Source organism: Gracilinanus agilis, chromosome 4 (assembly GCF_016433145.1).
Source record: "Gracilinanus agilis isolate LMUSP501 chromosome 4, AgileGrace, whole genome shotgun sequence".
NCBI lineage: Eukaryota > Metazoa > Chordata > Mammalia > Didelphimorphia > Didelphidae > Gracilinanus > Gracilinanus agilis.
In genome coordinates, this window is record NC_058133.1 from 471,732,109 (window position 1) to 471,759,342 (window position 27,234).

Below are 27,234 nucleotides of genomic sequence, written 5' to 3' on the forward strand. Positions count from 1 at the left end.
TAATTATTCAGCCTTCAGTTTCATTTTGTTGTTCTTTTATATCATTATGGTGACTGTATACATTGTTTGATTTATCCTTTCATCAATATTCATTAGTTCATTTAAGTCTTTGCCTATTTCATTTAATTCTTTCTATTCCTTGTTTATAGTGCAATAACAAGACCATTACATTCATGAACTGCAATTTATCTGTTTCCTAATAGTCATCCAGTTTTTTCCAGCCCTTTTCTGCTGTTCCTCTAAATATATTTGTATATAGGAGATTTGTCTTTCTGTCTTTGACCCCAGTGGGGAATATGATTAGTAATGGGACATAATACCTTTGTGACTTGTCTCACATTAATTGTTTTCCAGAGTGTATGTACAAATAGCATAATAGTTTCTTTAATACTCTTTTTCTCACCAACAATATATGTCTCTCTCCCCAATCAGTCCTTTACTAACATCTTTTCATGTGTAGTTCTCCCAGAGATTTGGTTATCATCTCTAGATAGATCATTCCCAGGTCTATTTATCCACCTCTAATGTTTCTTTTTGACCTCTAGTCTTGCATATCCAACTGCCTATTTGACAGATTAACCTGGATGCCCAGTAGACACTTCAAACTCATTATGTCCAAAAACTGAATCCATTATCTTTGCCCCATCCTCCCTTCTTTCAAACTTCCCTCTTACTGAGTAGGTCACCACCAGCCCCACCCCACCCCCAATCAACCAGGCTAGCCATTGTGCTCAACTCCTCCCTTTCTCTCACTTCCCTCCATATCTAAATAGTTGTCAAGTCCAATTGATTCTACCTTCTTAATATCTCTCCCATATATCTCCTCCTCTCCTCTAAAACCAGCCTCATCCTGATGCAGAACTATCACCTCATATATGACTATTGCTATAGTCTTTGGTTTGATCTCTCTCCCATAAGTCTCTCACCACTCCAATATATCTTCCACTCAGATGTCAAATTTATATTCCTTGAGTTCAGGCACAACCATGTCATCCTTCCACTTCCATTCAATAAGCTTCAGAGGCCATCTTACCAATATTCGATATGAAATAATTTGTTTGGCTTTTATAGCCTGGGTTCCTCCTAACTTTCCAATGTTCTAACATCTTATTCCCCTCTCCCCATGTATTCTGTGATACTAACCTCTTTGTTGTTCATTGAACAAAACACATCATCTCCCTCTTTGGGTGTATTTTCACTGCCTATTCTCCATGCATAGTCCATTCTACATTCATTCTTTTTTGCTAGCTTGGAATGTCTTTTGTTGGATTAATAGCTCACTTGGTCATCTATTTGCTTGCTATTTCAAATTATGTTCAATTAACACATTATGGGTGTAGAATTTCTCTACAGTGAACAGGCTGGTAGTACCTGTTAAAATGTTTCTCAAACAAAATTGTGAAATTTCTCAGGGTAGAGGGTTTAGTTTTGTTTATATTCTATGACTAGGAACAAAAGATCCAAGCAAATCTTGCTTTCTTTAGTGTGTAGCTAGTGGGAGTTGAGGGTCTCCCTCTTCTAGTTACTAAATCCGTTCTCTGCCACTTCTTGAAACTCATCAGATCTACAGTCTACAGTTAATATTGATTAAATACACTGTTATTCATAGAGAAACGTGACCCACCACCAGTATGAAATGTGCTTTGGGTTGTTTTCCTGGTAGTGGTGATAGATTTGCATTGATCCATCTACACACTTTCCCCCAGGGCACATATTTTTAAGACAGCTGGCCAGAGTTAGAGAGGGTTAGTCTGTGGAATGAAATAGTTAAGCTAATTGACCCACACAGGGATCAAGTCTGGGACCTTGACCTCAAGAGCATGATGCACCAACCAACCGAACTAACCAGTTCACCCTGATAACATATTCCTCATCTGGCCTCCTATTGAAAAGATAGTTCTCAAAGGCTGCCTGGATGGTGTCTATTAGGTGAGATTATTCCCTCATATGGTTTAGACTAGATTCAATTTTCTTTATCCTTAATACTTTTCTGTGTCTTCTTCCTATGCTGAAGATAGATTCTGGGTGGTAGAAATAGTGGACAGAATAAATTCTCTTTCACTGTTATGTGTCTATGGCAAGATACTCCCACATGAATCTATCAATAAACAGAGATTTATTGCATACCTAGTATGTGTCACACACTGTGTTCAGTGTCAATTTAGCCAAGACAGTGGTTATTATAAGAAAATTGTTGAGAACATTGAGGAGATTAGGACAGCAAGTGGTTAATTGTGGGAATTGATTAACCACACTGACTCCATCTTGTGAAATGGTTCTGGAGCAAGCTCAGTTGCATTTCTATTCAATTAGGGGTTTAGTTCAAATTCTGTTCTGCAAGAAAAGTTTATTCATTTGTGAGAATTATTCAAATCTACTCCTCCATGACTGGTAGACTTTACCATCTGAATCTTCTGTTTAGAGGTCCCTAATCAAGGACCCAAGTTATGTTGACCTGAAATGCATTAAGATACTAAGAGCCTTGTAAGTGCTACGTTAATGCTAGCTGTTATAATTAGGTGGCGTAGTGAATAGAGCACTGAGTTTGGAATCCAGAAGACTCAACTTCATGAGTTCAAATCTGGCCTCAAACACTTACTAGCTATGGGACCCTAAGCAAGTCACTTAACCCTCTTTATTTCAGTTCCTTATCTATAAAATAAGCTGGAAAAGGAAATTGCAAACCACTACAGTATTTTTGCCAAGAACATCCAAAAGAATTCACACAAAGAGTCATATGTGACTGAAACAACAAACATATGTGACCCAACAACAACATCAAAAGTTTAACTACTTTTGCCCTAAAATAGTAGCGGGCTTAAGAAAACTTTTGATGTTTTGGCCATGACATCTTCTAAGCTATGTCTCTTTTATACCCAGGAGGATTCTATTAAGATCCATGGTGACCAAGAACAGATAGGTGGCTCAGTGGATAGATAGCCAAGCCCAGAGATGTAAGGTTCTGGGTTCAAGTTTGTCCTCAGACACTTCCTAGCTGTGTGACTCTGGGCAAGTCATTTAACTACCATTGCTTAGCTCTTTATCACTCTTTTGCTTTGAATCTATACACAGTATTGATATTAAGATAGAAGGTCAGTTTTGTTTCTTTTTAAATCCATGGTTTCAAGTATATACTTAAATCTGGTTCAGATGTATTTTGGGGACTTCCCAAGATCTCGATCCCATGAAAGAGGCAGGTTTAGTTCTGTCTGGGACTGATGATTTTAATTGTTGGAACTTGTTCTAGGAATTTTTGAAAAGTATACTCAGAATTACAGAATCACAGTTTAGAATTGGAAGAGATCTCAGCAGCTGTCTAGCCCAAAAGAGTCTGTACTACAACATACATGACAAATGGTCATCCAGTCTTTGCTCGAAAACTGCAAATGAAGAGAACCCAAAGCTTTCCAAGGCAGTTCATTCTACTCTAATTTTTGAAAGGTTTGGTTTTTTTCCCCGACATCATTCATCAATCAAGATTTACTAAATGGGTATGCTCCTATGCTGTGGTAGAGACTATGGGTAATAGAAGTGTAAATGAGTTGATCTTTCACTGACCTAAGCATAGAAAAAAGAGCCAGATAATGAGGTGTTAAACTAACTGTAAAATGCAGTCACATCAGGTTACCCCTTTATGAGGTGGAAATTAGTTGCTTGAGTAAATCAAAAAGGTTGCAACAATAAAAAGGCCACATCTTTGGGTAATCTTTAAAAGTCAGTTCATTGGGTCCAGGGGACAGACTCTAAGAGGAATCCAGTTCCATGATGGGATGAGCAGAGGTATAAAGCTGGAGAAAGGGAAACCATAGGAAACAATATGGCACTGGGAAGAAGGAAGCTCTAAGATGCCATGTAGAATTGAAAGAAAATCAAAGGCAGAAGCAACTGCCCCCCAAAAAAGGGCCAGGACCCTGGGAGTGAAGCTAATTGAGCTGATTGGGCATGAAGTGTGTTGGGACAGAAGATGGATTGCTAAAATACCTGGACTCCTGATCTCAAGAAAGTAATCTTGTATCCTTTCCCTTTCCAAACTCCTTCTTGGGATCCAGAAATATTTTCCTCTGGGCATGAGGGTAAGTTCATATACCTTTCTTGTTTTAAATATTTACTTTGTCCTACAAAAAGTAGAAAGTATTAGTAATTGACAGACAGGGTAATTTTGGGGGGGAAAAATTGGGAGGAAGGAAATGAGAGAAGAGAAGAGATATAGATAAATATAATACTGAACTGCTTTGCCAGAAACATTGTCTCTGGATGGGAGCTCAGAGATAACAAAAAGACACATATATACATATATGTGAGATATAAAGAAAATTCTTTTTTTTTTACAGCTTCCTAGCATCTCAGAGGAGCATCAATTCTATGAAAATCCATTTAGTCAATCAATCATTAACAAAGTAAAAGACATATTTCCTTTTAATATTCCCACATAAGCAAAGTATAAGGCAGGATTCCAAACTTTGAGGTGTTTATAAATTTAATGAGTGGGACCTCCATGTACTTTTCCCCATCACAGAAACAGAGAGGAGATGGGGGGAGGGTAGTAGACTTAATGCGACATCCACAAAATATCTGAAAAGTGATTATCAAAAGTAAAAAAAAAGTTATAATCTAAACTTCACTTTAAGACTTCTGTTGAAGGGGAGCCCATTTCACCTTTGCTAAAAGCTAAAGATATTTTCTTTACAATCAATCACCTTTGTCTTTCTACGACTTCTACTCATCACTTTTTGGTCTTCCCATTGAAACATCCCACTTCCCTGAGAGTCCCCTTCTCTCCTCAGTACTTTTCTCCTGGAGTCTCCATTTTCAGAAGGAATCCAGGCTGATCAACCTTCATTCCTCTCTCTACTCTGCTTCTGACTTTTCTGATGTGAACCACAACCACTAGGTGTTTCTCCCCTTTCTCCATGTTCTCCCCCCATCTCTGCTCCCAAATACTTTTCAGCTCCCTTGTGTATGTTTAAGGCAATCTCCTCGAAGGCAAAGACTGCCTTGGTTTTGTTTTTATTGTTTTTTGCTTATTTTTTTCATCCTCAGCACCTATTAGCACAGTGCCTGGTACAAAATTAGCACTTACATGCTTCTTGCCTTGCTTTCTTCAGATTAGCCTTCTGGGATCAGACAAAACAAATCTTTCCTCTTTCCATTAGAAAGTACTTCAGGTAGTTGAAGGCAACTGGTATGTTTCCCCCTTCCCCTCTTATTCAGGATATATGACTACATTTTCTTCAAAAGATCCTCATGTGGCAACATCTTGAGGTTCCCCGCACTATACTGGCCACCTGCCTCTGGATTCCTTCCTTCTTATCTATGTCCTTCTTGAAATGAGACACTGAGGACTGAACATGATAACCAGACAGATTCTCTAGGAAATTATTAAACAAAGGACTGAGATAGCATTAATTTTTTTAAACCCTTATCTTCCATCTTAGAATCAACACTGTGTATAGGTTCTAAGACAGAAGAGCTGTGAAGGGTAAGGCAATAGGGGTTAAGTGACTTGTCCAGGGTCACATAGCTAGGCAGTGTCTGAGGTCAAATTTGAACCCAGAACTCCCCATACCTAAGCATGGAACTCTATTCAATGAGTCACTTGGCTGCCTCCAACCTCTTTTTTTTAATGAAGCCATATTTAGTTATAATAATTTCATAATGTTCAGCTTTGCCAGTTTTGTTCCTTCTATTTACATTGTTGCAGTGAAGTTGTATCCTTGTTCTGGTTCCACCTGCTTCACTTTGCACTAGTTCATAGAAGCCCTCCTTTGCGTTCCTGTTCATTAAAATGCACAGTAATACTCTGTTACACAGATACAACAAAACTTAGTTCTTTGTCTTTTTAGCCCCTATTCCAATTCAAATTAATTTGCTGATATTTCCTGTGTCTGGAGCATCATAAAGGTTTCCCTCTCAGAATCAGTTATAGAGTATCCAAGGGCTATGCAACTAGCAGAGAGTATGATTCCTTTTCTTCAGCCACTCAGGATAGATAGTTTTCTACCATCTGTCAGTGCAGCATCAGCACCAGCTGCCTCCAGGGTAAATCTAAGTGTCAGAACTGAAGCATTCAGCAGTGAGCATCTTACTGCTCCCAATGGGCAAATTGGCTTTAAGAAGAGGGACCTCGAGACAGGGAGGTTAGAGAGAGAGGACAGTTACAGGCTGTGAACTACTCCTGCAGTGTCCTGAGGGGTTCAGTTACAGCCTGGAACCTCCCTTGGAGTGCGTTTGAACCTCTATAAGGTCTTCAAGCTGAGCTCCTTCAAACCCTAACCCCCAAACCCACCCCTAACTGGAGGACTGGTCTGGTTTCAGAGAGGAAAGAGGAGAGGGAAACTTGAGGTCAGCTAGAAATCCATTAAATAAATTAAAACCAAAAAATATATAAAATAAAACCCTCAACAACTAAAATAGAGAAAAGCGGGGGGGGGGGGGACACAAGAAAAATAGCAGAGATGAAGGAAATGAGGAAGCAAAGAAAAGCTCCTAATACAGCGAAAAAATTCTATAGGGTTAGAAAATGACCCTTGGTCAACACTAGCGCCATGTATAGTCTCTCCGGAAGCTGTCAAACACGTCATAAAATCCAAGCCTAATTGCACATACTTGTTGCCTGGGGGCAGTCAGTGTTTTACAGATCATCTTTATTTTTATGGTGTTATTCTACAGAGGCTGGACCCAACATGACTGTTAATGACATTCTACCACATGGGAGGGCACTGGAAATGCTGTCTAAGGAGGGAGAGGAATCACACTGTTAAACTAGCTGCACTAGTATAATTAGCTTTTCTGATAGGGAAGCAAGAAAAATGACTCCTTTTCCCATTGCATTCTCCCTGGCATCAGTTTTTTTTTTTTTGCATCTATCTATTTTTTAAAAATCAATCTATTCATATGCATTCATGTATTTTTGTATGTATATAGATATATTAACACACCACATTAGATTTTTTTTAAACTCATATCTTGTCTTAGAATTAATAAATTGGTACAAGTATTAATTCCAACACAGAAAAGTAGAAAGTGTTTAGGCAGTTGGGGCTAAGTGACATGCCCAGGGTCATACAGCTAGGAAGTGTCTAAGGTCAAATTTGAACCCAAGTCCTCCCACTCCAGGCACAGTGCCACCTAGCTGCCCACACACCACATTGGATTGTAAACTTGACAGGAAGAACGCTGTTCTGTGTGGGTCCTATGTCCTATGGATCTTTAAATTCCTCTTACAGTGCCTTCCATGTAAAAGGGGTTTAAAAACATTAGTGAATCTCTTCCTGGCTCTTTAGGAGAAAACCCCATAACTTATAAATATGATCAGAAGAGCTAACATTATTTTGCCTTTTGGGTTCCATAAGTACAAAGAACAAAGATGTTTCTAGATATGATTTTCCTAGATCTAGTTCTGACTATGTCACGCCCATATTCAATAATTCTAGCATCTCCTTATGTCTATGATTTGATATCATTTCCTCTGTTTGGCAATTAAAGTCCTCCATAACTTGGTCCCAGTCTACCTTTCCAGCACTATAATGCATTCATATACTTTGTGGTTCAGCCAAACCAGCCTCCTTACAGTTCTCCATGCCCTATGTTCTCCCATCTTTTAGGTTCTCATGCGATCACTGAGGCTTCTTTATTCACTATAAATCTTCATTTCTCTCACCCATTAATCTTAAAACTTGTCTTCTGGTGTCTTTTTTGATGTCTTTTCCATTGAAGTCATCAAGAATTAGAGTATATTTTTGTAGAATTTGGAGCCTCTTGTCAAGTTCTTCACAGAATTTCTCTAACCTCTTTGCAGCAGATGTTGGCCCACAAATAGCAATTATCTTCATGGTGGTCCTTTAGCAAATGCTTATCATAAGCATTGCAATAGGATATGGCCAAATGTCCGATGAAATGCTGTTTCTTTTGTTGCCTTTGGAAGCATGATAAAAACCAACTTCCCCAACTCTATTATTTGCTTCTCCAAGGAGATTCTGAAAGAACTCTTTCCATTTACCTGCAAAATTTTCGTTATGATCGCATTTATGTCAAAATTGAAATGTTTAGTGGATAGAGTGCAAAGCCTGGATTCAGGAAGCCTTAAGTTCAAATCCAGCCTCAGATACTTACTAGCCGTGTGACCCTGAGCAAGTCATTTAACCGTTATTGCTTCAGTTTCCTCATCTGTCAAATGATCTGGAGAAGGAAATGGCAAACCTCTCCAGTATCTTTGCTAAGAAAACTCCAAATGGGACCACAAAATGTCAGACATGACTGAAATAACCAAACAACAGAAATAACATCTTTTTGTTGGTCCTGAGACAAGGACCTCACATTTTAGAGTTCCAAGAATAAATTAATATTCATGTACTTAAAACTGTAATTCTTAGCAATTCTCAGCCATTATCTTGGAAATAACCACAAGGAGTTTCACACGATTTAAGACCCTTTTGTATTTTTCTTTGTTCATGGCTTGTCATTAGCCAGAGGTGACGAGCCCCTCCATACTTAGTTGGTCTGATCTTTCCAAAGTAGACACAATCTGTTGTTGGAACTGTACCAAAAGACTTTAAGGTGTGATAGAACCTGGCAAGGTCCCTACTCCACAAGAAGGCATCATGGGAGACATTTCCGTGAAATAGATATAATAGAAATAATTATCAATATTTTACAGATCAGAAAAATGAGGCTTAGAAAGTTCTATTGACTTGTCCAGAGACACACAGATACTGAGTTTGAGATGCACAACTCAGATACAGGTCTATGCATAAATGGAGATTTTGAATCTTGGACTTCATCCCCCAGAAGTCCCTTAGTATTTCCCAAAATTCCCTTTAATCTCTCCTGCGCCTCCACGTTTGCATGGTCACATTATAGTTTTATAAGTTCCGTAGCTCCTCCCTCTTCCTCTTTTGCTCTCTGTGACATGAGTGGCTTGGGAAAGCGCTGCCTGTTTTCTCTAGCTCTCTAGTCAAATATTAAGAAATCTTTATAAATAAAATACTTGGAGTATTGAATATTAATTTTAAAATCTACATTTATATGACTTAAATTTCACCACTCCTTCCATCATATTAAGCTGCTGACCTTGTTAGGAGTCTAATGAGTGCTAAGAATTATAGCCTCCCAATTAGGTTGGTGATACATTACATAGTCTATTAAAGAAAAAGTTGATTGTACACAATTCTCAAGAATTATGTTTGCAATCTAGACTGGTAGACAAAACAGGAAAGGGAGTTAAGGCGTATGAGTTTAGTTTCTCACGTTATAATGAGTGTTTTCTGGGGGACACACAAATAACTCCCAAATTCTCCTTCCTCTCCAATTGAATCCTATTTAGTCCTTCAGATTCCTACTGCTTCCTTGTGATATGAACTCCCCACAAGAAGGAACAAGTGGGTTGCCAGACACATCTAGACATACACCCATTCTAGCAATTCCCAATTTTCCCCAAGATTTCATAGTTAATACTCTTTAAAAAAAACCCTACCTTCCATCTAGAATCAATACTATATAGTGGTTCTGAGGCAGAAGAGTGGCAAGGGCTAGGCAATGGCCTACGATCACACAGCTAGAAAGCATTCGAGGCCACATTTGAAGCCAGGACTTCTCATTTCTACGCCTGGCTCTCAATCCACTGAGCCAGCTAGCTACCCCCGTTAATACCTTTTTATAACAAATGGTTTGATTTAAGTTACTCCTGGGCAGAGCTCATGCCTTCTATTTTTTTTTTTTATTAATACTCCATGGTAACTAGCAGAGTGCTGGGCATTGAGATCATTCACGTTTTACGTGAGCATTTCAGTGGGTTCTATTTTCCACTCATTTCTGTTTCTGTTTTTCGCTTCTACATTGCATCTCCCCATTTATCCCTCTTTGTCTCATCTTCCAGTTCTTCCATTTTCCTGCTAGGTCCGGGTCCCTTTTTCATACAGCCTTCACGCGTTTAGAATCTCCAGTGGATTCCATTTGCAGACTACAAGCTAGGAAGGAATGGAACTAAAATCTCTGGAATGAAGGTTTCCAAAGAGGATTTTCGAGGCAGCCCCGCTTTTCCACGGCTTTAGCTTTTGAATTAAAAGCCAGGCAACAGCCCAGTCATCAGCTGGAAGGTGACAGTAGTTCAGCCATTGCCATTGAACCTGATGCTGCCTTTGGCTCCTCTCGGGGCCCCGGCTGGACTACAGGAAGACTCTGTAGCATTTAAGTAATTTATGGGGTGCTAAGAAGTTCCTTAAGCTATTATTAAAAACATACAAAATCGTCCCTGGTTAGCCCTCTAGTAACTCAGACTTCTAACTAAGCAGAACTGATAGGTCTGCCTTTTGATGTTTAATGAGCTCTGAAGCAGATGTGAGATGTGATAGACAGGAGAGCAGCGGTGATTTAGTGGTCATGAAAAGAAACGAGGAGATCCTTCTCTTTAAAAAGAAAACGGAGCTAAAAGGATAGGTTTGGGGTTTTGATTCCCCTCGCCCGCCCTCCCCCAGCCCCCCACCCCAGCCCCTTCCCCTCCTTTCTTAGAGCACATGGTTTTGATTTCTTTACCCCCGTGCCTCTCTCGGCACTGGAGCGTTTCCATTGAGGCACCCTCAGAACACTGCAAACTAATTAGCCTTGGATACGGCCACAGGAAGTCAGGCTGCCAAATCCTCTTTCCCCCACAATTCCTCAACTTTCTCAGCCTGCCTCAGGCCCACGGCCTTCTGCTGGGCCTCTCTGTATAGGTTGCCAGTTCTAATTTTACAATTTCCCGTCACCTTATCAAATATGCCCCAGGCCTGCCTTTGGAGGGGGTGGGGGGGAAGGGTTTGGAGCCAATACTGTGTGGTGTGCCTTTCCCTGCAGCCCCTTCTCTTCTCTGCTTTCTCCCCACAATTAGGGACCCTTGCTTGGATCCAGTTTCAGTGCTGACTTGTTAATCTGACCTTGGCTAATGCTTTTTAAAAGGAGCTTCACCCATCACACGGATCTTGAGGAACTTTGCTTGCCACCCTCCTCCTCACACTTTTACCTCCCCAAACCGGTACCTACCGATGACTTGTCTCAGAGGCTAATGTTGTCTACTGTTCTTTTCCAAGCATCTTCTTTCTTTTGTTCCATCAGCCCCTGGAAGCGAGCAGGTGGGGTTGGCAGGCAGAGTAGGATGAAATGAATTCTGGGAATCCCTTAGTGGACGTATGATTCATCGCAGGCTCCTAGAAGACCACTCCTTTCTAGCACAAACTGAATTGGGCAGCAGTGCTGGGGAAACTCCAACATACCGATCTCGAATGATGGGAAACTGGTAGCAAGATATTCACACTTCTTTCCACTACTTACAGATACTTTACACCAATTCCATTCAATCCCATTTGATTTTTATTTATTTATTATTTTATCATATTGTATGTGGTATTATGTTATATTATTATTTATTAATATGACCTAGATGTATATGATATACAAAGAACTAGAAATTTGCTTCTTCTTCTGAGTTCCCTAGACTCTCAAACAGAAAGATTCAAGGGGCAGCTGGGTGGCTCAGTGGATTGAGAGCCAAGCCTAGAGATGGGAGGTCCTGGGTTCAAATTAGGCCTCAGACACTTCTGAGCTGTGTGACCCTAGGCAAGTCACTTAATCGCCATTGCCTAGCCCTTGCCACTCTTCTTCCTTGGAGCCAATACTATGTAAGATGGAAGGTAAGGGTTTGGAAGGAAGGAAGGAAGGAAGGAAGGAAGGAAGGAAGGAAGGAAGGAAGGAAAGAAAGATTAAAGTATTTGACCATGACTTTGTATACACAGTTGGTCTCTGATTTGCTTTATCTCTCAATCAACATTCACATTATTGATTTATATCTGTAACTCCATGTGATGGGCTTACATGCACAAGGCTCAGTCTTGGGGGCAGTGCCAAAGAATAGTTTCTCTTTGATTTAATTTGCCCTTACCTTGTTTCTCTCAGAATATAGCTTGATAATAGCATAGGACTAGGTCTCCATAGAAGCAGAGGAAGAGACCCTCTGTGGAAGCTTAGTTAAAAATGCACGCTGGGTCTAAAACTACCGTCATTTCACCCCTTATAAATGTATAAAGCACATAAAAGACTCACAGTAGTCCATAAATAATCAATTCAGTTCTTTTCCCTCTCGGATCAAACCCCATCTAGTCCTTCAGATTCATACTGCTTCCTTATGGTCTGAGCTTCCCACAAGAAGGAAACAAATGGGATGCTAGATAAACATACACACACACACACACACACACATACTCATTCCAGTAAATCTTATTTTTTCCCAAAAATTCACAATTAATACTTTTTTTCTAATAATGAGTTTGGTTTAAGTTTAAGAAGGCTATAATTGTTCTAGGAACCATTTAGTTCCCTTCTCAGTGGTTTTAGGGAGTTTATTTTAGACAAAATGTTATTAGTTCAATTATAATTGCTCTGAGCCCCTAGTTATGAAAATTCCAAATATTAAGGCAAAAATTAGGCTCTTTTTCTTAGTTTATATATATATATATGCATGTATAAATGGATTTGCATTTATATACATATATGTAGACTGATATATGTATATATTTTAACCTTTGGCCTTTTTAAGGTTGGAGCTAAATTCACCTTTTTGAAAATGAGGTAACTGATTATATTGTGGGTTGATTGATTTATTATATTAATTTATATTCAATTTTCTATGTTTTCTGGTGATTTGTCTTATTATTGAAATATACATTTGTAATATTTGTCTCCTTTGATTTTATATTGTACTTTTATTATCAGGTACTTGCTTAACCATGTAAAATGTAATATATAATCAAAATACTCTGAAGCTGGTTCACTTAAAAATTACTTAGATAAAATAAAAATATCTGTGGATAGGCACCCAAGATGAGAAGCTGATAATAGAACAAAGCTTATCTTTTTAGAGGAAAGTCTTTGCTTTCCTTAGGCCTTGGTTAAAAGGGTATACTGGTGATATCACCTTGAGACTACCATTACAAGATGACCCCAGGGCTTATGGCCCTCCTTAATATCCCACTTCTCTGCCATGGCTTACTTCTATCTTCTCTTTCTCCTTTTGCTGGGTACTTCTCCTCTTCTAGTTCTTTCTGGCCCCACTTGCTATGACATCACTATTTCCTCTCCTCTTCTAGAGGCTTAGAATTTCTATTTGATTTTGAAATAGAACCAGATAAAACTTTTATACAGATTCCTTAAGGTCTCTCTCACATAACAGGCTGTGATGAATTCAAGGGAGCTTATATGCCCTGTTCACCTTAGTTCTGATTGATTCAATTAGTAAGTGTTCTTACCTGACAAAAGTAATTGATTTAAGTGGATTGGGATTATCAAAAAAAGTCCTTTACACAAAGAACCCTTACTCATTTGACTTTCCAGCTTGCGGTACTACATTGAGGTGGTTCAATCATTTTTACAGATGTATCCAACTCTTTGTGACCCCATTTGGGCTTTTTGGGACAAAGATACTGGAATGGTTTGTCATTTCATTCTCCATGTTATTTTACAGATGAGGAAACTAAGGCAAATACAGTTAAGTGACTACTTGTCCAGGTTCACAAAGCCAGTAAGTGTCTGAGACCAGCTTTGAACTCAGGGATGAGCCTTCCTGACTCCAAGTAGTCTAGATGTGCCACCTCACAGCCTCAGTTCCAAAGCTTCTTGAAAGACATCCAATGGAGTGAAGTTGGCAGGAAGTCTGTTCTGATTGATTAGAAGATTTGTTTATATTTTATGATACTCGTATAAAACCAAGAACTAGTTCAGAGACCAGGAGAATTGAGTATCTAGAGGTTTAGGGTGGAAGACTTTGAAATGAAGCCCTCAAGAAGAAATCACTTGGGGAAGGCTACAAACTACACCTCCCTCCCCACCATCTTGGCCAGAAGAGAACTTTTGAATGTAGGAGGTCTGGATATTTTGGAATTTTCCATTGGCATCCTATCATTGTATATCAGTAGTTTCTTAATTAGGAGCTTAGAACAGACTAGCGAATATGAGGAAAAGTAGACTCAGGGCTCTACAAGGAATTCACCATAAAATCTCCAGCATACCTGAGAGGAATTCATGAGAATTCAATGAAAAGGATAAAAGGACTTCCAGAAGCTAGGAACTATTTACCCAGGAACTGTCATTTTACCCATGGATCACCTTATTTACCCAGTTTGGGGTGGGTGTGTAAAAACCTGCACTGCAAATGGAAAGCTAATGATATGTTAATCACCCTGGGGCAAGTTTTGTTCAAATTTTGGCCAATTCTACATAAGCTCCAAGAAGGGAGTGCCTATGCCAATTTTGGTCAGTTCCAGAGCTCCTGTCAATATCCATTTACCAACCTGTCTACACAGCAATGCACATCGGTAGTAAATACCCATTTCTAATAACTAAATCTGGCTGATTAATTGGTTAACTAGAGATAATGAAGGAGAAAGGAAGCACATAGGTAAGGACCTATGAGCAATGTGTTAGAAAGACAATTCCTTAAACCTATTCCTAGAGCCTTGAGAATATGTAGTGGCTACTTTCTGGGAACCCGATTTGTCTGCGTAAATAAGAATTGGGGAAGTTCAGAAATATTTTCTATATAAGGACCAATTGAGATCATGTAGTCATATGTAAGACATATCACAATGTTACAAAATGCACAATGTAAGCCATCATCATTCCCATCAGTACCTGTGTCTGTTACTACTGTACAAGATGATATTGCCCAAATATCAGCAGTGTTTTCTTAAAGCAAGATGTAGTGTCTCAGGGAAGCAGAGTTTAGAAAACTCGGATGCTCCAAGGACTTGGCCAACTGATGGGCTCTTAGAACACAGTGTTTAGGGCCTCCTTTCCTGGAAACTTATTGCTAACAAGAGATACAGGAGTGAATGAACGTGGATGGGGCCAACTAGAAGTGAATTCTGGCATCTCTGACTATAAAAGGGCGGTGAAAGACAGAATACATAGTTGAAGACTTTACTTAAGGGCAATGCTATTGTACAAATGTCAAACCAATCAATTTTTGTCACTACTAAATTTTTTGGAGTATGGAGGAGTGTAGAAGAAAGCAGCCTGTAAGTCTCGGTGACTTAAAAGTCACAACAATCTTTCTTAATTTCTTCTTTTTGTGTCATGATCTCTGTGTCTGTTTGTGTGCAAAAGCCATGACCTATTCTATTCCAGACACAGGAAACACTGCATGAAAAAAGGGAGATTTGTGTCATTGTGACATTTTTCATATTGAGCCTAGATCTGCATATCTTATTCTCAATCGCTGTGTATCTCCCATCCCTAGGGAAGAGGTGCCTGGTAGTGGGGACTGAGACATGATATCTATTCAGTGTGAGTGTTGTTTGTTGTTCAGCTGGCGATACTCTTATGTGACCTGGGACGACCATCAAGATTAAAACGGCAACGTTTGGAGAGTCTAGGGGATTTGGGGATATTGCAGTGGGCTAAATTGGTTTCAGTGTGAAGAAACTAAAACCTGTGTTGATATATTTTCTTCCCCAGACAGTGCTTAACTCCTGTATAGACATAACCTCACAGAATTATGTGCTAAAAGGTCACCAACAGCAGCCTTTTCACATGCCTTATCTCCGGCAAAACCCTGCATAGCCATCACAGTATGCAGGAAAATTGCATCTTTTATTTTTTATAAGTACAAATAATCTGTCAGGAATGGTATGAATCCTTTCTAGTTTATGTAGGGAAATATTCATTTCACTTACCCAAAAGGAGTATATAAATAGTGGTCATTAAGGCTAAGATCCTAGTCCTAGTCAAGTGAAAAAAGTGTGTGTGTGTGTGTGTGTGTGTGTGTGTGTGTGTGTGTGCGCACAGGTGCCAAGTGTACATATATTCATGGCCATGTTCTGAGCTACTGTATCCAAGAATTGTTGTGCAATAAAAAGGGGATCCATGCAATTATGACACTTAACTTGTAAAAAATGAAACTATCAGAGCTAGACCGATTACTAAGTGTCAAAAGCAAAGGAAATACAACTTTTGCACCTGGTCCCTGGTCCAGCTCTTTTATAAAAACCATGTTGTTGGGGGCAGCTAGGTGCCTATGTAGACCAGAACTAGAGGTGAGAGTTCAAATCTATCCTCAGACACTTTCTAGTTGTGTGACCCTGGGCAAGTCACTTAACCCCCATTGCCTAGCCTTTACCACTCTTCTGCTTTGGAACCAATACACAATATTGATTCTAAGATGGAAGGTAAGGGTTCTTTAAAAAATAAACACACACATTGTTCCAAAAGATTATCATATATTTTCTGAACAAGTTAAGATGTTAGTGGTTACTTCAATGGAACTACAGCTGTGTTAGCCTCCACAATAAACATCTGGTGACTTGGGCAGTCATGGGCTATTGAAGTTGCATTTCTTGACTTAGTACAGACAATATTTACAAATTCTAACAAATGACTGATAGAACAGATGGATTTAGTTGAAATGGGAGGAGGTGGGGACATTTCCTCAGGTCTGCAGCCTATGAAATGCATGATTGCCAGCAGGGTCAGATTATCTACTTGGAAATGGTCAGGTAGATTTTTATTAAGTTAGTCTAGTACATGGGCTCTTAACCTTTCTTATTTCATGGAACCCTTTGGTAATCTGGTAAAGCCCATGGACCCCTTAATGGGATAATGTTTTTAAATGCATAAATAAAATTCATAGCATTATAAAGGAAACCAAAGGTTAGTGAAAGAAATATGTCATTTTTCCCCATCCAAATTCACAGATTCCTTGGGGATCCACAGACCCCAGATTAAAAAGTCCTGGTGGAAGAAAACAATTTCTTCCAACTTGCACTTTAGGGAGAGGATTTTTAAGGCGGATCATTATCAGCCTATACATATTCTTAAAAGAATTTTAATGAAATGTGATACTTTTTATAAGACCAATAATATTAAAAATCATAATTGAGACCAAAGTTTTCAAATAGTTAGATGCCCAATTTTGTAGATTATATAAAACTCATATAAGTTTGATGAGTATTTCTTAAATAATTACTATTTGCCAGTTACCGTGCTAAGAACTGAAAAAACAAATTTATGTATATATTACACATACACACATATATATAGATGGAGAGGGAGAGGGAAAGGGGGAGAGAGAGAAAGATGGTTGGATGGATGGATGGATGGATGGATAGGAAGATAGATAGATAGATAGATCGATAGATAGATAGATAGATAGATAGATAGATAGATAGATAGATAGATAGATAGCAGTCCATGCCTTCAAGGAGCTTATATTTGAATGGGGAAAGATACCAGGTAAAAGAAAGCTAAAACGAAAGGGGATAGCAGGTGGAGGGAGAGAGAGAGAGGGAGAAGTAGAGTCCAGAAAAAGGAGGTCAATGTAGTCAAGTGCAGAACCAATGAAGTAATCAAGGAGGCTGACATGATCACTTCCTTTAAATGAAGTTTTTTTAGAGGAATTGACCAATCAGAAGACAAGGCCATAATGATAAATGGATCTTCCAGGGTGAGAAGGCTACTGTGATTGAAGAAATCTAGACAATCTGAAAATTACCAAGTATTACTCAAGGAAATAACTTTGGACAGACAGATACAATTATTTCCTTTTGTTTTTGGCTGTACAGAGCCATGGGTAGCAGTAACAACCTGGGTAAATTGTTTTTTTCCTTCCTAATAGAGACCATGTAGCCTGAGCAACTTAAAGTTAGGCGGAAGGTGCCTTTAGACTTTCACAATAAACTGGACAGTTAATATTTCTCAGATTGAGTCTAAATATCCTTCCCACCCCATTATCTCCATAGTACAACATAAAGTTTTATTTATGAAACCCTAGGTTCAGAAAGTCTATGAGAGGATACTGAAAAAACAGTGAGAAGAGGGGGCAGTTAGTATGTGTGTTACCTTGAAGCATATATTGTCTGTAACCAAAAGCCTGCAAAGGGAACTCATTTCTGGAGAGATGTTGTGGGATCATAGAAAGAACACTCCTCGGACATCAGAAGATCTGCATTCAAGTCCCATCTCCAAGACTTTTTAAAAGCTTATGACTGTGGTCATGTCATATAAATCCTTTAATCCTTAATTTTCTTATCAGTGAAATAGGGAACCAGACTTGCATTAACTGCCATACAGAATTGTGGTAAGGAAAATATTTTGTAAACCGTAGAACACTGGAATTGTCAATTTGTTATCCTATATTCAAACATTAAAAAAAAAAAGGTCAGAGCCCCCTGAAAACTCAATTCAATTTAAGAACTAGGCATATCACATTATTTTAGTACTTCAAAAGGTTCATGATTTCATCCATGTGGATACTCCCTCTACTACATGGGTTACAGCCTCTCCAGATGTGGCCAAAACTTTCATCACTTGGTGGCCAAACTCTTTTGTGATAAGCCTCTGTGAACTTGGTAGATAGGCACTCAGACAACAGACACCTTGTCCATTGCCAGGTCATAATTCAATCTTTCCATCTTGGTATAGTCTGCCAGAGTTTGTGCCTTAAAGAATGGAGAGTCATCTCCACACTACAATGAAGCATCTGACTAGAATTTTAGTGGATTACATACCATGTGAGGTATTTTATGGATTCCTTTTTCTGAAGGTTCAAAAATATTCAGCAATCAAAGCAAGTGAAAACAGTAATTTGTGTCAAAGGAGTCATTGACAATTCTATCAAGAAAAGCAAATAATTAGAGTATGTCTACTCAAGGGTTTGTTATATAGTATGATTTGAAACTAATCAAACTATTTAGACTGTGAACATAAATATCTATTTATGTTATGTTATGTTGTGTTATATTATATTAGGCTGTGTTATATTACATTAGACTTTGTTGTATTATATTAGGCTTTGTTCTATTATTTTATGCATGCCGTATTGTATTCTGCTGTGCTCTATTATATTATGTTATGCTGTATTATAGCATATTGTCATATTATAGCATATATTTTTCTTCACAGTATACATATATGAGTTCCTGTGACTGAACTCAATCTGAGTCAGAATAGGTGCTACTATATATTGGCCACACCCTTCTCTCTCCCACAATGAGATTTCTTTTTTGGGTGAAAAGGGTCATGATTTCATCCATTTGGTATTCCCTCTCCAACACAGATTCCAGCCTCTCCAGATGTGACCAAACTTTTTATCACTCGGTGGTCAATTTTTTGGGGTGATAAACCTCTGTGCACTTGGCTAAAGGGGTTATCTAGTTTGGTGTGAGTTAGAGAGGAGGGTTAGAAAGGGTAAGTATATAAGTATTCCCTTAAAATAATTACAAAAACATTTTATCACACATGTTAATGATGCTGTTTTCTATTTCTTTCCATTTAACTCAAGATGCTTTACTCATTTTTCAACACATCTTTGCTACTTTCATTGTCTTTCTCGTATTCAGAGATCAGATGAATGATCAAAGTACTGAAGACACAGTTTTCTGAAAATCTGTAGTATATGTCTTTCTTCCTTCTCTCCATCTCTAACCCCTAGATTGTCTTAGCTGAAGAAATAGAGTGGTGGAACAAAAAAAAATCTATTTAAGAAAAGTGTGCCCTAAGTAAGTTGTGAAACATGGAATTTTCCTTCAGTTTCCTTTCCAAACAGGATCCTTCAGAGTATGCCTAGCTTGATGTGCTCAACCAAACAACATTTTCATGAGCACTTACACAGCCCAGGAAAGCTCAGTTCCTATAGCAGAGAGGCTATTTAGACTGTCAGAGTATATTTTTGTGTGGGGGACACAATACCAGAGGATCTGTGAAATCCGATCTTTGTATTACATGAAAAAATAATTACTGAATCCTATATAATGAGTAGTTAACTTTGAGTTTCTTATATTCAATCTGTCACTTTTCACTATTTGGCCTAGATGAACGGTAATAAATGAGAACCCACATTATCACCGTAATGATTCATTTAAATAGCTTATTATTACTTCTGTAAGCCTCTGATTAATAAAAACTTATGTTATAATTATGCTATAATAAATTGTTGTAATAAAAATGTTAAACTAAATTACAATAAATAAAATGTTATAATAAATTATGGAAAATATATAAATGAATTAGTAAGTATGGGTTACATTTGGTTCAATGTATGGTTGCCTGAGAGTATATTTTTCAAAAGGATCTAAACTCCCAAAGTATATGTTAGCACAATTTGTTATTAAGAGGGAACATTTCATTATTTGCACAGCAAGAGATGGTAAAGCAACTATAAAATACTGTTCAAAACAAACTCCTTTCTTCTTCCTGTGATTGAACTCACATACTAACAGTGCTCTCTACTGTTTAATATTTGTACCCCACAGAAGATACTAATTATAATGATAGGATCTAGATTTAAAGATGCAAAGAAATGTAGAGATCATCTAGTCCAAACTTTTCATCTCACAAATAAGGAAACTGAGTCCTCAGGGGATTCATTGCCTTGTCAAAAGTCACAAAGATTGATAAGCAGCGATGTTTCTATTTGAACACCGGTCTTTTTACTCTCTGTTCAAGGTCCAAGTGAAAACATAGTAGCTTGCGTCAAAGCAATCGTTGACAACTCTATCGAGAAAGGCAAATAATTAAGACTGTGTCTGCTCAAGGATTTAAGTTAGATAGAATGATCTGAAACAAATCAAGCTATTTAGACTGTGAAGATAAATACTCATTCAATGCCCATGTTACAGTGTTAGGTTCTGTGAACACCTAGAAAGGAATGTATCACACCAGAAGGAATTCTGGGTTTCAAATTATAAGACCTGTATTAGACCTTCAGCTTTGTTACTTCTTACCTGGGTGACCTTCAGCAAATCACTTACGCTTCTCCTCACTTGTAAAATGATGGGGTAGAATGGATAATGCTAAGATTCCTTTAACCTAAAGATCTCTGGTCCATTCACCAGAAAGGACCAGTTCTCTTCATCAAGATGAAGACAAGACAACTAACATTTTGTTGCTGTTGTTTACTTGTTTTTCAGTCATGTCTGACTCTTCATGATCCAATTTGGGGTTTTCTTGGCAAAGATACCAGAATGTTCTGCCAAATCCTTCTCTATCTCATTTGACAGATGGGGAAACTGAGGCAAATAGGGTTAGGAGACTTGCCCAAGGTCATACAGCTAGTAAATGCCTGAGGCCAGATGTGAACTCAAGAAGTTGAGTTTTCCTCACTCCAATCCTGGTACTCTCACCTAATGTGTCACCTAGCTAACTTCTTAGCTGCTCATTTCCTTAGAGAGGCAAAAGCAAAAAATAAACAAAAAACTCCACAAGATTATTAGACTGGTAAATAGGGGAGTGCTATAGAGACAGTTTATCTAGATTTTAGCATAGTATTTTTTAAACCTTTCGTTTTATTTCATTCCATCTTTATAGGAAAGATGAAGAGGTGAGGGTGCCAGGACGATTTGATAGGGTACCTAGGTGGCACAGTGGATAGAGCTCTAGACCTGGAGTCAAAAAGATTTGTCTTCCTGAGTTCAAATCTGACCTCAGACACTTGCTAGCTATTCAACTCTGGCAAGTCACTTACTCTTGTTTGCCTCAATTTCCTCATCTGTTAAATGATTTAGTGAAGGAAATGTTAAACTACTCCAGAATCCTTGCCAAGAAAATTCTAAATGGGATCACAAAAAAAGTTACACAAGACTGAAAAATGACTGAACAACAATGAAAAAAATTGATTATGTAGCAGTTAAAATTTGTATAGTGTATTACGGTTTGAAAAATGCCTGCATATAGATCATCTCATTTGCATGCATACATTATCTCATAATTTCTGGCTATTTCTGGAAATTTCTTAATTTGAAGAATGCCTTGAAAAACAGCTGTATTCTGCTTTTGATTCAATTTATTCTATGAGTTAGTATCAAATTATCCTCATACAAGTCATCTTCTAATTCTCATCCTCTTCCTCCTTACATCTAACGTTTGGGGTAGGAAGGGAAGCCTTTAGAATTATTACAATCCAATTCAATATGATTCAGTGCAAGAAGGGACTTTGGAAATCATGTAGATCAATCATCTCAATTTATAGATGAAAAACCGAGATCAGAGAAATGAAGGCATCACTTAGGGCCAACAGCAGAACTGATTTTGAACTCATGTCTTTTGAGTCTCTAAATCTAGCAGTGGTTGTCTTTTCATAGTCTAGAGCAGTGATGGGCAAACTTTTTAAAGAGGAAGCCAAAGGAAAGGAAATGCTCATCTGTCAGTCTGTTTCTAAGGAAACTCTTTCAAAGTTTTATTGTATTGTATCCTACTCATTGTATTCATGAGATTAGGAATAATGTCACGTGGCCAGATAGAACATTTCAGGAGGCTGCATCTGGCCCCCTGGTTGCAGTTTGCCCATTACTAGTCTAGAGTACCATGTTAGACATGGAGGATATGCTGGAAGAGATAAAACATAGGTAGGGGCAGGGATAGAATTTATATTCTAGTATGGGTGATATGATTTAAATGGAAATCATTACAATTTGAAATGACTAAAGCACAAATACAACATGAGCATAAGAGATATACAAAATGCCACAGTACAGGGGAGAGGGTTATTTCCAACTAGTGCAATCACTGTAACACTCTAGAAATAGGTAGGTTTTAAATTCCAAGAATAGGTAGACTTTAAATCTTGAAGGATGGATAGAATTTCAACAGACAGAGGTGCTCCAAGATCACATAGAGTTCCTTTCTCATCCCAAATTCTATAATCTGAAATAATCCCTCCTAGAATACCAGCTTGTTAAAGGGATGAGGAACTTTCTTGCTCAGTGGGAAAGCTGTCCGCCATCAAAACCCAACATGGCAAGAAATTGTTTGGTTTTTTTCTCAACTTACTTGGAAAACAATATAATAAGAGTGAAAAGAGAGTGAAACAAACTACAAGTTGAAAGAAATATTAGAGCAAAGGGGTCTCCTCAAGATTTTATGCAAAAGAAAATAAAACCACTAGGTGGAGCCAAGATCCTGGGAGTGAGAGTGCCATTAATTTTTCTGGAAATGCTTAAATTTTTAATTCAATACTTTATTGTTTAGAATGCACTTTCCTCTCAATAAGGCATAAGGTAGATCATTATTATTATTATTTTCATTTTTATTATTCACATTTTACAGAAAGGAAACTAGGTTATAGAGCAGTTAAGTGATTTACCCAAGCTCACACAACTAATAAAATGTCAGAACCAAGATTCAAGCCCAGATTGAACCATAAATTGCCCTTTTTGTGTTTCTCTTTGCTCTTCTCCAAAGTGTGCTATTATCCTTTATAAAATTAGAAAAATCTCTAGAGCAACAGATTTTGTAAGACAACTACAACAATAGTGTTTTGATCTTAGGTATGTAGGAAGCAGCAGAAGTGGAAAACTAAGAGACAAGAAGGACCAGAGGCTCTCAAAAATGAAATTCTGGAGATAAAGTTACAAATGATGATGAAGAAGAAGAAACAGAATTCATAAACAGCCTGCATTAAAAAAAATGCTAGAGGGAAATCAAGTGAAATCATAGTTTGGTACTTCTCCAATCACTCACCATCAATGGGGATGGAACAAACAAGTATGAGATCTAACCAGAGCCTTATTCTTCCTGTCAAATAGAACCAATTAAGTGGCTAATGATAATCATTTCTCTACCCACAGTCATCTCTCTTCCAAACTTTCTTATTTCTTTTATAAGACTATGATCCTTCTAATAATCCAGGTTCATAAATTCAGTTTTATTCTTTAAAAAAAATCCTCACCTTCTATCTTAGAATCAATACTGTATATTGGTTCCAAGAGTAGGAAAGGCTAGGCAATGGTAGTTAAGTGACTTGCCCAGGGTCACATAGCTAGGAAGTGTCTAAGGCCATATTGAAACTCATAATTTCCCATCTCTAGAGCCAGTTTCTCAGTCTACTGAGTCAACTAGCTGCCCTGATTTCAGTTTTATTCTTAAAAAATAAACATTCAATTAAATATTATTAAAACTTTTAAAATAAATAAATGCTTTTTTCTTTCTCAGTGTCCACAACTGACCAGATCACCACATCCTGCCAACTCTACCTTAATACCTATTCTCTTCTCTTCACTTATTAGCCCCACATTGTGATAATTTGCTGCCTCTATTTTTTCCGTAGCTCCAATCCATTTTTTCACATAGCTTCCAAAAGTATCTTACTACACAATCTGGCTAAGGAGCCCCTGAGATAAAATACAAATTCCTCAAACTGGTTTTTAAGGTCCTTCACAATTTGACTTTGATCTCTCTTCCTCAATTTATATTCCTTTTCTTAAGGTATTCTATATCAGCCTAAATGAGATCCTTTTGCCCAAACTAAGGATGCTATTTCCTGCCTTTGTGCATACACTACATCCTCAACTCACTTTTCAGAATTTTTCTCCTCCTTAAAGGCTCAGTTTAGAAATTCAGTAAGTCCACATACATTTATGAAATGACAACTATGTGTCAGACACGGTTCGATACAAAGTAAGGCAAAAAATAGTGTTTCCCTTCAAAGAGCTTGCATTCTAGTGAGAAATTCTATAACTATATCCAGTTATATATCAGATATATACCCAATGCAGAGTAAATGGAATATAATCCCTGAGAAGAAGGCATTGGCAATTTGGTGGGCCAGGAAGGCATCCTATAGAAGGTGGGTTTTAACCTGAATCTTGGAGGGAGCCAGGGAAACCAAGAGCCAGAGGTAAAGAACAAAAATTGCAGGCATGAGGGATAGTCACAGTAAAGGCACAAAAATGAGAAATAAAATGCCACGTTTGGAGAACTACAAATAGGCCAATGTAGCTAAGTTTGATACTATGTGAAGGGGAGGAAAACTCAAAGAAAACTGAAAAAGTAAAGGCTACAAAGAGCTTTAAGTGAGGAGATATGGAAAAATAAGGCCTTGAATGTACTGTTAATGGACCTGTGAATGGATATAACCATTCTGCAAAGCAATCTGGAATTATATATTAAAAAAATTTTAGATACTTTCCCTTTGATCCTTCCATACCACTGCTAGGCCTATAACCAGATCACAGAAAGAAGAAAAGTTCCTATGTATACAAAAACATTTAAAGAATCTCCTTCTTTAGTGGTGGCAAAAAATTGTAAACTAAGGGAATACCCATCTACTAGGGAATGACTGAACAAATTGTGGCATATGAATGTGATGAAATATTACATTGTAAGAAATGAGTAGATGATTTCAAAGAAATGTGGAAAGATTTATATGAACTGATACAGAGCAAAGTAAGAAGAACCAGAAGGACAATTTCTATTATAACACCAATATTATAAAAATGAACTATTTTGAAAACTTTTATTAACTGATAAAGAATAAAATGAACAAAACTAGAACAATTATATAATAGCAACAATGCTAAATGGACAAAAAATTTGGAAAGCTGTAAGAACTATGACCAATGCAATGACCATCCATCATTTCAGAGACCCAATGATCAAGCATGCTTTGCCTTCCCTGACAGAGAAGTGGTAGACATAGAATGAAATGTATATAAACATATACACATATATGAAAGTTCTAAATATATGTATGTGCAATATATGAACTATATATAATACATACATGTATATATAATCTAACTATACATCCATAAAATATATAATATATACTGTAATATACATTCACTATACATGTGTTAAATATGTATATGTATGCATATACATACACAAATATACAAGCAATGAAAGTGATTGTTTTACTTATCTGCATTTGCTACAACAAATTATTTTGTTCTTTTCTTAATGATTTGTGTAGTAGGACGAAGAGAAAATAAAATTTTTGTCCATTAAAAAATAAAACTTTAATAAAAATGAAAATTTAAACAATTACCAGTGGATTTTATATTTTATCCTAGAGGCATTAGGGAACCACTGAAATTTATGAAGTATATAGAGTATGATGTTCTGAGATTTTCTTCCAGAAAATCACTATGGCAGCTGAATATGCAGAATGAATAGGAATATGGAGAGATGTATGACAAGGAGACCAATTAGAAGGCTATTGCATTATTTCAAGTGAGAAGTGATGACAGCCCTAACAAGGGTGGTGGCTACATGAGTGCAGAGAAGGGACATAGAAGAAAGATGTTACAAAAGCAGAAATGATAAGATCTGTCAACAGATTGAATGTTTGTCATGACTGAGAATGAGTTGAGGTTGAGACCAAGGTTGTGAGCCTGGATGACTGGGAGGATTGTTATTGTTACTGTTTGTCCTTCGTTTTCATCATGGTCACAGTGTAATGCCATCATTTGTGCATGATTTGGATTTAAGTGAGGCAACGTTACACAAAATCATCTGCATCACTCTCTCTTCTAGAATCATTAAAGTCTAGTGGCAAGAGAAAAGTCAGGATGGCTGGGGATTTAGTACATGGCATTGATGTCTTCTATATCTAACCAAGTTCTAAGCACTTCACAGTGTCTGCCCCAGTCACCTTCAGAGCCACTGGAATAGATCATTCTCCTCTTCCTATTCCACTGGGGGAGATATTTACATACTTGGGGTAGATATCCCCCCTAACTCATTGACAAATGCAAGGGAAGTTCAGAAGAGAGGATTTTGAGGGGGAAATAATAAGTTTTGTTTGGGACACGTTTTGTTTGAGATGCCTATGTGACATCCAGTTCAAGATGGCCAAAAGGCAATTGATGATGTAGTGCTATTAATCAGTAAAGCTTCTCGATTTAGAAATGTAGAACTAGGAATGTTTCTACCTGGTAATGCTAATAGAACTCATGAAAGCTCATGAGATAAGCACTTCCACCAAAAAAGTTTCCCCTCCTCAGTTACCAGTGCTCTTCTCTTCTTGAATTAACTTATCACCCTTGTCGGCATATATGGAGTCTGCATCTATTACAATTTAAGCTCTCTGAGGGCATAGGAACACAGATCTAAGATTGGAAGAGTCCTCAGAGATCATCTAATCCAATCTATCATTTTACAGGTAAATAAATTAAGGCTTGGGCCATTAAACAAATTACTCAAGGTATTAATACAGGTATTAATTGGCAAGGGCAGAATTTGAACTCTAGTCTTCTTCTGATGCCAGAAACAATGCTATTTCCATTGTACCACACAGCCTCCTAGGAACTCATTTGGTTTTGTCACAATATACCAGTGCCTTTCAGAGTAGGAGCTTGAATTAATGTTTGTTGATTGAATTAGAAATTATTATGCAACTTTTAGGAGGGAGGCATCTATTGCATCTTCTTTACTTTGTGCTGGGGGAACTAAGATTTCTACTGAGAGACACCAAGAATAAATGGATGTTAACTCCTG